An 11,053-nucleotide genomic window follows, 5' to 3' on the forward strand; every position below is an offset into this window, starting at 1 on the left:
GTATGATGAAATAGTTATCAAGGTGGATTGTGTCAAACATTTAGATTTCAAAGGAGAAATGATAAAAATCTAACTACAATTAAAAATGATGTTTTAGTAAAACTTGAATAAAAGATCTAAACTATTAATTGTATGTCAAATAAAAGTTTTCACTATAGAGAGTTAGTAATATTTATAGTTAAAGTTAATTTTTTAAGATAATAGTAATAAGAGTAATGATAGGGGAATGAAAAAAAATTCTTGAATAAGTCCCAAATTTGACGTGGTTGGTTATACTTGTCATGTGTTAAACAATTATTTTTTGAAAATTAGGTAAGTAAATGAGATGAACATAAACAATTTAAATTCGGAATTTATTCCGAAAATTCATTCGGTAACCCTATCATTTTTCTAAAAATAATCATGATATTTTATTTTTCCACCAAACTTCAAATATCACTTCCCATTAATATTAAAATTAATCTAGATTGATTTTTTTTTGATTGTCCTTCTTTTTATTGTGTGAGAATTGAGATGGACAACTACCCAATCTAATTGCAGAGGAAACTGTAAAAGTGCATAAAATTCCCACCAACAACAATTTACAGACATGAAGTCTGAATTTAAAAATGCGAACGGATGGACAATTTTACCCTTGTTTAAACTTCGTCGTTTGTCACATCTAACCTATTTAAAGGTAAACGACGCCGTTTTGTACATCCCCACCGCGATCACCGCATTTTACCAGAGCAATCCCCAACCCAGTGTACAGCAAATCATTCGCCAAAAATACCGACTGAGTGCGCCGATGTAATGGAACCACCGTCCTCACTCCTCACCCACATTCCTCACTACATTGACAATCTCATAAGCATAAAGCCATAAACCCAAAACATAACTCTCTCTTCTTTGTCTTCATCTTCTCATGAAAACTCATTCTTGCCGTCCAATTAAGCGGCGGAGACACCATGGCCAGGCGGTGCATGCCCAGCGGACAGGGCGGCGTCGACATACCGGATGGACTGAAGGAAACGGGGCTCCGGGGAATTGGCGGTTTGGAAGCAGAGAGGTTGGTCCGAGAGCTTCTCTGAGTGGTTCTGGGCATGAGGTCGAGTGTGGCATTGACACACAGAGAGAGCCGAATGCTTGAAAATAGTAGTTAGGGTTTTCTGGGAACGGAAGGTGGCGTTTGGGGATTTTCAACAGGGTCACTAAATCGGGTCAACCCTATTGCAATGGGTTGGTCTTAACTGTCACTAGGGCTTTTATTTATTTATTTTGTGGCCAGGCACGTGACATTCACGGCTCAGCTCAGGTTAACGTTAGGATTGGTTTTCGAAAAAACCAGGTAAGGGTGTTTAATGCACTTTAAACCTAATTTCAAACATAAGTTAGGTAATTCAGTAGAAGATTAGTTAGTCCTCTATCCTTCAACTACATTATTTTCCCGCTATTTAACAGATCTCAATGTCATTGTCACTCACCTTTCAACTAGCGAAGATCAACAAACCCAAAACCTAAAAAAAAAAATCGAAATTTGTTAGCACTTCTTGTGAAAGTTAAAAATGAACAAAATAGAAGACATTAATTGCATATACAAAAACCCTAACGAACCAATAGAAGCAAGAATCAAAGATCTTCTCTCCCGAATGACTCTCAAAGAAAAGATCGGTAAGATGACTCAAATTGACAGAAGCGTCGTCACTCCTTCCGCCATTAGAGACCTCTGCATAGGTCTCTACCTCTCTCTCATTATATATATATATATATATATATATATATATATTACGCAATTTAGTATTTACACAGAATACATACATATATATATGTGTATATATTCTGTGTAAATACTAAATTGCGTTATATATAAGTATAATCTCTCTTGTGCATTTATTTCATTTAATAGTGTTCTATTTTGCAGGAAGTATACTCAGCTCTGGCGAAAGTCTCAACTGGAGAGCTTTGTCATCTGATTGGGCCGACATGGTTGACGGGTTTCAAAAGTCCGCAATGGAATCGCGGCTCGGCATTCCACTTCTCTATGGAATTGATGCAGTTCATGGAAACAACACTGTCTACGGCGCTACCATATTTCCTCATAATGTTGGTCTTGGAGCCACCAGGTCAGTTCTACTTTAACCCTCTATCTAAATCTATATTGACTACCATTTGTTCTAAAAGTGTAGGCTATTATAGAGCGTTAACTTTTAATATTTAAAAACTCTTAACACACTCCCTCACATGTGGCCTTCTTGGTTTCAATTTTAATTTTTAGGGTGACGCACTGACGGTGACTTGGTGAGGTTTGAACTCACGACATTGCCTGTTCTGATATCATGTTAACCATCATCTACTCTAAAAACTTAAGCTATTACCAAAGGTGTAACTTTTTACAATATATATATACACACACACATGCACACATAGATATATTTGTGTTTATGCTCTTGTAGTAGTCTTTAGTGATTAGAAGTCAAATTGATGCCCTGAAAATTTGTAGTGGTCTTGTAGTAGTCTTTACTGCTCAAAATATGTTGTAGAGATCCAGATTTGGCACAAAGGATTGGGGTTGCGACAGCTCTTGAAGTTAGGGCGAGTGGCATTCACTACACTTTTGCCCCCACTGTGGCTGTAAGCTGTAATAGATTCCATCAATCACTCTTTATCTCTATATCTTTTCATGCTATATTTGTTTCAATTTGGTTACACTCATTGAATTGATTTCCCTTCACTTGGTACAATGAAATTCTAATAATGAGAGTAAATATTAGCTTGATGGGGAAAGTTATAAAACTTCCAAAACTAAAGACTGCGAGTTAGCTTTTGCAACTAACAAACTTCAAAAAGTTACCGATATTACCTTGATGTTATGTTTGGTTGCATGGAATTGGTGCTTTAGAATTGGAATTAGAGAAAATTTAGTTCAAAGTTTAAACTATTCTTTCTTCAATTCCAATTCCAAGCAACCGAACACAACATGAGTGTTAATAGCCTAAACCATCCATTTGTCCTTAGAATTTCAAACTTCAGCTTTTGCTTCAAAAGTTTGTCATTCATGGAAATCAATGAGATTGTGGAGGATAGATACAACAATAAGTTTGTCTAAAATGTAGAGTTGTTTCCATGATTTTTTAGATTTCAAATTTTGAAGGAACATTGGTTGCTAGTAGAAAAACTGTAAGGAGTTTCAATTTTCTCTTTTTAAAGTTACTAGAAGTTCAAAATCACATTTTGCCACTACCGTAGAGTTAACCTAAGTGATGCCCAAGGAAGAGGCAGCAATTTGTCAATTAAACTAACTTTTCTTTGTCCATCAAGGTCAAGTCCTTTAATAAATGCCTTTCCAGCAATACTCTAGTAGTAGTCATAAATTGTGTATTTGCATTGCTCATCCATGAGCTGGCATTTAGTCTTTGTAGTTTGCCTTAGGAATGACTCACCTTTTTTTTAGCAAGCACAAAAGGATCTCCTCGTTCCTACTAGGACTTAAACCCTGCACCTCGCCCATGAGTTGGCAAGAGATACCATTCAGGCTAGGCAACTGGAGGTGCCTTTGGACTAACTTAACCCACATTCATTTCATTGTATCACTATCTAAAAGCAACGCTTTTTATCTCCGAAAGTATGATCATTGTCAACCTGAAAGAACTTGCGGTAGCAACTATTTGATGGGTACATATTCGAGTTGACAGAGAAGGTTATGATTCAAGGAAATATGGAAGTTGAAATTTGATGGCCCAAGTATGGTTGCATCAAGCTAGTACACCATATATATTGAGAGATGCACTGAAAAAATACCTCTTTGGTGCTTTTTCATGGACCGGAAAATCAACTTAACCAGCTAGCAGTTATGTATACAAAGGGTTATTATTAGTTTCATTAATACAACTTGGAATTCATCGTCATGCCCTGCCTGTGTGTGTGCAACGCAAACCAAATCAGTCAAATCATACAATCATATCTTGGTGCTTATGCAGTTCATAATCACTTCCAACATGGACACTTCATTTGGGCTAAATTGTAGGATTTAATTTTGATTCAATATTCATATCGTGAATTGTGAGCTTCAAAATGGAATTCAAGGATTTCTCTCAAGGAGAATTATGTGGTTATACCTAGGATGCCTTTGGGGTTAAATCATGATGTTATTTCTTCTTCTTCTTCTTCTTCGCTTGTTGTCCTTTCTTTCAAAATTTTCTTTTGTCTTGAACAATATGTTGATGTGTTTATTGTTTAAATGATTCTTGACAGGTATCTAGGGATCCCAGATGGGGAAGATGCTATGAGAGTTACAGTGAAGACACTGAAATTGTTAGAAAGATGACTTCCATTATAGCAGGTTTGCAGGGGCAGCCACCCCAAGGACACCCAAAGGGTTACCCTTTTTTAGCTGGAAGGTAAGAGGTAAATCATCATTAAATATTTTCCTATTCATACTGGTCTCACGATTAAAACTTAGTGCATCTGTAGTCAATTGTTATAATTCAAGAAATTCATTTTTGCCGTTATCTTAAATCTTACTATGACATGATTTTTTATTTTTTTTTGGAAATTCAAGCAAATTGTATATATATAATGATAATTACAGGGTTCCCATGAGTAATGGGATACCATTGCTTGGGAGAGCTTTACAAAAGTAAAAGTACAATATTTTGGGTTGACAAACACAGAAGCCCAGTACTTTGAGTTAGGGGACTTCAACCTAATAGTAACTCAAGGACCAACATTAGGCCCATATCCCATGACTTCAAATAGCCGTTGCAATGACTATGATACAATATCCGGTTACGACATTTGTTTCTCTCAGACGACCATTGGGGAGCTTAATTGTCTCTGATTGTCAGCTAGGGTTGCTTGACGAACGTGGGATCTTCCATCGTTCTTTATGGGACCCCCGCCTCGTCCCACTGATGATCTCTCTTTGCTCTAGAATTCTTAACAAGAAACTCATACTGTGTGGGAAAAATGCAAAGGACTGACATCAAAGTATTAAACCTTCATTGACGCATAATTCTGCTCTAATAAAAACTTGTTGGAGTTTGCTTTATCCTTTGGGAGAATTTTGGCCACAAATTATGTTACACCTGCTTTCATATAATCTGATTTTTGGACATTTATCATTTGAAATATTTCATCTTGCACTTTCCAGCTTTTGCACCCACTGATTGTGCTGTTTTACTATACATATTGTCGATTTAACTTTTTCTCTTTCTATATTTCTAATCCATGATAAATGGATGCAGAAATAATGTAGTTGCATGTGCCAAGCATTTTGTTGGAGACGGGGGTACTGACAGAGGTATAAATGAGGGGAACACTATATCATCATATGATGATTTAGAGAGGATCCATATGGCACCTTATTTGGACTGTATATCTCAGGGAGTGTGCACTGTTATGGTATCCTACTCTAGCTGGAATGGAAGCAAACTGCACTCTGACCATTTTCTCCTGACACAAGTTTTGAAAGATAAGCTGGGATTCAAGGTAAGTACATTGATTTATTCGTATGCGATACTATCTAGAATCGACTCTTCTTTTTCTGTCCAAAAAAAGCTATACGAATTTGGCATACAAATTTAATATATAATTTCATACCTCATGGTTGATTAGTTGCCATGATAAATCTCCAATATCTAGATTGATATGGCTGATTTCTGATTGTTTTCGTTCTTTGTTTTTGGTTGATATATTAAGACAAAGAACTACAGTTGGCCATATTCTTCTCTTTGTTTTGTTAACTTTTTTGGGTTCCATAGCTGCAAGATTAAAGTGCATTACATTCAGATTAATCTCGAGGCAAATTTTTGGTGCAGGGTTTTTTGATTTCAGACTGGGAGGGAATTGACCAACTTTCTGATCCTTATGGCTCAAATTATCGTGGTTGCATTTCGTCTTCCATCAATGCAGGAATTGACATGGTAAGATAAAACAACATAAGTAAAGATTCCTTCATATAGTTCATATTTCTTACCTCACTGAGAAAATTTGCAGGTGATGGTGCCTCTTAGATATGAATTATTTCTGAAGGATTTGTTGTATCTGGTGGAATCAGGAGAGATACCAATGGCGAGGATTGATGATGCTGTTGAAAGAATATTGAGAGTGAAATTTGTGGCTGGACTTTTTGAATATCCCCTGACCGATAGATCTCTGATAGTTACAGTTGGCTGCAAGGTAAGCTTCCAGAAATCATTATGTGGCTTATTGACTGCATTTATTTTTGTCACTAGAAACATAATAGTCCCTCATTTCTCACCAAGCTGAATCACTTTGCCCACATTGTAGGATCTTTAAAGTGTTTATTTGTAATTTCACTTTTCCAGTTTTCTATTTTCCCCAACATTTTTAAGAAATTGTTTTACGTTACTATCTCATGATTTATGAATTAGAGAGAAGATTTTTCTTGATAGTAGTTGTATATATGAGAATGTTGTTTTGAGTATGAGAGTAGCTATAATTCTGGAGGTTAGTCTTATACCCAGTCCAGCCCCGAAGATTAGGCAATGATCTTTATTCGCAACAAATGTCATTTTCTCCATATTTTCATATGATGCTTAGTCTACTGGATATTGCTGAGAATGCAATCTCAAGTTCCATATTTGCATCAGACTTTCTAAGATATCATGGTGTTTAATTACCAATAAAATAAATATAAACAGATATTGTGGTGGTTAATATATATATATATATATATATATTTATTTCCTAGTTAATATATATATACGTGTGTGTGTGTGTGTGTGTGTGGGTAAGTAATGGTGGTTAATATTTACATGTATAAATACTAAGCTTAATTTGCAGATGTAAATTTTTCTTAATTGGGATATTGAATTTCTTTTAATCTCAAATAATCTAAGGGGTGAAGAGAATGATTATGTTTGACCATTTCTCAGTTGTGTGCGTGTATGTTTTGCATATCGTTCCAACTTTAAGGAGGGTAGTATATTCCCATGTGAATGCACATGAGTAACTTACTCTTACGTAAATTATACAAAATCAATATGGATTAAGTAGGATCATTTATCATTTAATCTCAATTTATTTTTTTAGTTTTTATCATATTTAAGTTTCCAAGTGAACGAAATCAAACTCTCTCTCTCACACACACACACGGGATAGAATAAGGAATGTCACAAATCAATTCTCGTATAGGGATTAAAAGGATTGTCAATAAGGAATTAAAAATAATAATAACAATAATAAAAAAAGAACAAGAAGATAAAAATGGAGTTATCAGGATATTTCGATTTCATTTCTAATCTTTTTATTTTTATTTTTCTATTTCACTACCTTACTTAGAGCTGTAGGATTAGCACCAGTAGCTGAAGAACTAACATCATCAGTACATCTGTCTCTTCTGATCAACTACTTATTCCCCTCATTTTACTCGCAAGAAACATTTAGAGACAAAGGGGTTGTTCACATAAATAGAACTATCCATTGTGTTGTAAAAAATCTGCAACTAGTTACATGCAATGCTCCTATTCACCACCATCACTAGGAATCTGATCTGGGATGGTACCTGGTCTCCCATTCCTGCTAAAAAAAATGAGTGCATGAAAAATGACCCTCCTTAAAGTGCTTGAAGATCAAATATGGGGATGAAGAACCAAATTAAAAGTTGAAATAAATTTTAATACTTTTTTGGGGTTACAAAAATGTAATAAAGTGTTTCCTGACTTGTGCTATGTGCTATTGCCTGGCATCCTCATAGACACTCAATTGCTTTTGATGGGTGCAATTTTTTTAGGTGATAGCCATCTATAATTATTACTTAAGACAAAGTTTTGCTTTCATTATAAAATTTTCAGCTGCATAGAGAACTAGCACGTGAAGCAGTTTGCAAATCCTTGGTTCTGTTGAAGAATGGAAAGGATCCAAAAAAAACTATTTCTTCCATTAGATAGGAATGCTAAAAAGATCCTTGTTGCTGGAATACATGCTGATGATCTTGGATATCAGTGCGGCGGTTGGACAGCTACTTTGAATGGAACCAGTGGGAGAATTACAATTGGTATGTGATTCTGTATACTATTCTGAAAATTAAAGTGATGAATGATCATTAGCATGATTTCACTTAATGTTGATGATGGTCAAGAATTCCATTTTCAATATAAAAAGAACTGCAGTCTTTAAAACTCGTGTGCACGCACACACACACAAGTGCAGGAACACACAGGATCTTGCACGTGGTATATATATAGTAGAAGAGAACTTCTCTTCCTTGCATGAATAATTCTATAAATATATCAAAGATTTTGTTAGTCAAGAAGAAGAATATATTTCTATGAAACTCAGGTTATATATATATATATATATTTATTTATTTATTCTAGTCCAGTATTTTAGAGGACTATATTGGGATAAAAATTGTTAGATGAAAATTTGGCGTTTAATACTTGTTACTTTATATGATGGGTGCATGTGAGCATTTAGATTCATGAGATCACTTGCATTTTAGGCACAACCATACTGGATGCGGTTAAAGAAACAATGGGAGAACAAACAGAAGTGATGTACGACCAAAATCCATCACCGGACACCTTTGTTGGTCAAGATTTCTCTTTTGCCATTGTAGCTGTGGGTGAAGGTCCATATGCAGAAAACAGTGGAGACAATTCAGAGCTCAGAATTCCCTTCAATGGAGCTGACATTATAAGCTCAGTTGCCGAGAGAGTTCCCACAGTGGTGATCCTAATTTCTGGAAGGCCCTTAGTATTGGAGCCATGGCTCTTGAAAAAAAATGGATGCTCTGGTTGCTGCTTGGTTTCCTGGCAGCGAAGGATTAGGAATCACATATCTTTGGAGATTATGAGTTCCAAGGACGACTCCCCGTGACATGGTTTAAAAGGGTTGAACAACTGCCCATGCATGCCGGGGAGAATTCATGTGACCCTCTTTTCCCCTTCGGCTTTGGTTTAACGAGACATGAGGAGGAGCTTCTTAACTAATAAGTTTTGACTTCATCAACCAGGAAAGACAGAAGTGGCAGTTTGTTTTAAATATTCGATCTGGTTGGTAATAAACTTCAATCTATCTTGTTTTTTGGACTTTTGATTTCCTCCCATCATGCATTACATCTACCATTGCTCTGGCAAACATTTATAGTTGCAACTGGTGTCGGCAATTTATGGTGGTTAATTTGAGGCTTTTCCAGAAGGTTGTTTATGAATTCAAATTTTTTTCTGAAGTTTTTCTCAAAGACAAATTTGTCACAGCTGTTTGCAACTATATTAGCTTAACAATGGTTGTTTGTTGTAGTGTGTTATAGGAGGAATTCTTGCAGTGCATTTGAAAAATGCCATCAACATATGCAACGCTTGTGGCATTTTTGTGCACGGGTGCCGGCTTTTTCTTGGCAGTAAGTACCAAAATGATCATCTTCATCATTGCTCAAACATTAGTCACCTGAAAGTACGGGTGCAATTTGGGTTGGACATTAGGGTTGGGTCTAGATTGAAAAATTGAAAATCTCAATCCGAATTTCATTAGGGTTGGTTTGGATTGAGGTGCTAGTAACCCAAGCTCAACTTCAACCCGAATTTTAATATTATATATATATATATATATACACTCAAATTATGATCACTTTTTTTCTTTTCAACTACCTTTGTTTTTATTATATGATAACACTTTGGAGAATTAAATTTTTAAGAATTTATTTGTAATTTATTAAAAATTTACAATAAGTTTTTAAAACTTTTTGTGTTTGGGAGTAATTTAATTTGAATCTAGCTCAAGATCACATTACATTTTGTGTGAAGATTGGCCATATAAGTAACTCGAATTAGCCTGACTTTTCAACCCAAAATTTCTACCGGACTTGTAATCCGAATTTAAAAATAGAAGGATGGATTGGTCTTGCGTTGAATAGTTAGGAATGAAAGTTTGACTGAAGTTTTTATATGTTAGATTGGGCTATGTACTTTCTGCCTGCCCGAATTGCATCCCTACCCAGGGCGGCCTTCTTTGATGTATGGATTGTTATAATGGGTACTTATGCAAAAGTCTGGAAGAGTGTGGAAGAAGCGCTGGTTTTGGAAGAGTTCTTTTAGTGATGATTGTGGTGATCCGGGACACCAGAAAACTAATTCAATAAATTTTATTTTTGCTTAATTCAATAAATTTTATTTTTGCTTTTTATTTTTTAGTCGGTACTATCTTAGATTCAAGAGTGAAGGGCAGGAGTGTTGAGAAACCCTTCATTAATTATATAGAATCATTGCTAGTCTGGTAGTTTATGTTTTTTTTTTTTCTTTTTTTGAAAATTCTTAATGGGTTTGTTTGGAATTGGAGTCTTAAAATTATAATTTATAGAATTTTAGAAAAATAACTAAGAAAATTGAACCAATTTTTTTCAAATTTCACCAATTTCAATTCCGTAGAACAAGCCCAATAATTATTTAACATTAATTAAATATGGTTGAAAATTTAATTGCAAATTAATTTCTATATAAGGTGTAGAAATTCTAGATGTGACAAGTGCTAAAAGTAGGAGTTCATTTCAAACGTGGATTGCAGAATGAAAAAGGAGACCATTCACATTTCCTTACGGATCGAATGCTACCTACAATTGAAAATGATGATGTGTTAGGCTTTTAGCAAAACTTTAACAAAAAATCTGAACTATTAATTATGGATCAAATAAAAATTTCACAACACAGATGGTTAACTACTAGTATCGTTTATATAAATATTTACTTTTCTATATAAAAAGAAACATATATATGCTTACTTTTCAAAAATACTCGCACTCCATAATTATTTTTAAAATCTACTCTTAAAAAATAATAATGCCATTTTTTCGGGATGGCCATATCCGACACATGAAAAAAATAAATTTATTTTGTGCACAACATTGTGCTATAAATAGGTAAAGGGTGGAGATTACCCCTATACAAATTGTGATCCCCACAAATAGTGAGGAGGCGTAATTCCCACAAATAGTGCAAGATGTGAATTTCCTTCAAGTGAATTTTTTTCAATGTACAATGATTTTCACTTTTTCTTATATAAGCTTAATAGAGTCGCGTTATTTATATCAAATTTCAAATATTACATTCAATAAATA

General features: G+C 34.8%; 1 pseudogene; it reads left to right on the top strand.

Moving 5' to 3' along the window:
* Positions 1–726: 726 nt before the first annotated feature.
* LOC132269362 (uncharacterized) lies at positions 727–10,456 on the top strand (annotated as a pseudogene).
* The last annotated feature ends 597 nt before the right edge of the window (positions 10,457–11,053 follow it).

Source organism: Cornus florida, unplaced genomic scaffold (assembly GCF_030987335.1).
Source record: "Cornus florida cultivar Cherokee Brave unplaced genomic scaffold, ASM3098733v1 CherokeeBrave_3.0.0_Hap2_Chr08, whole genome shotgun sequence".
Classification (NCBI taxonomy): domain Eukaryota; kingdom Viridiplantae; phylum Streptophyta; class Magnoliopsida; order Cornales; family Cornaceae; genus Cornus; species Cornus florida.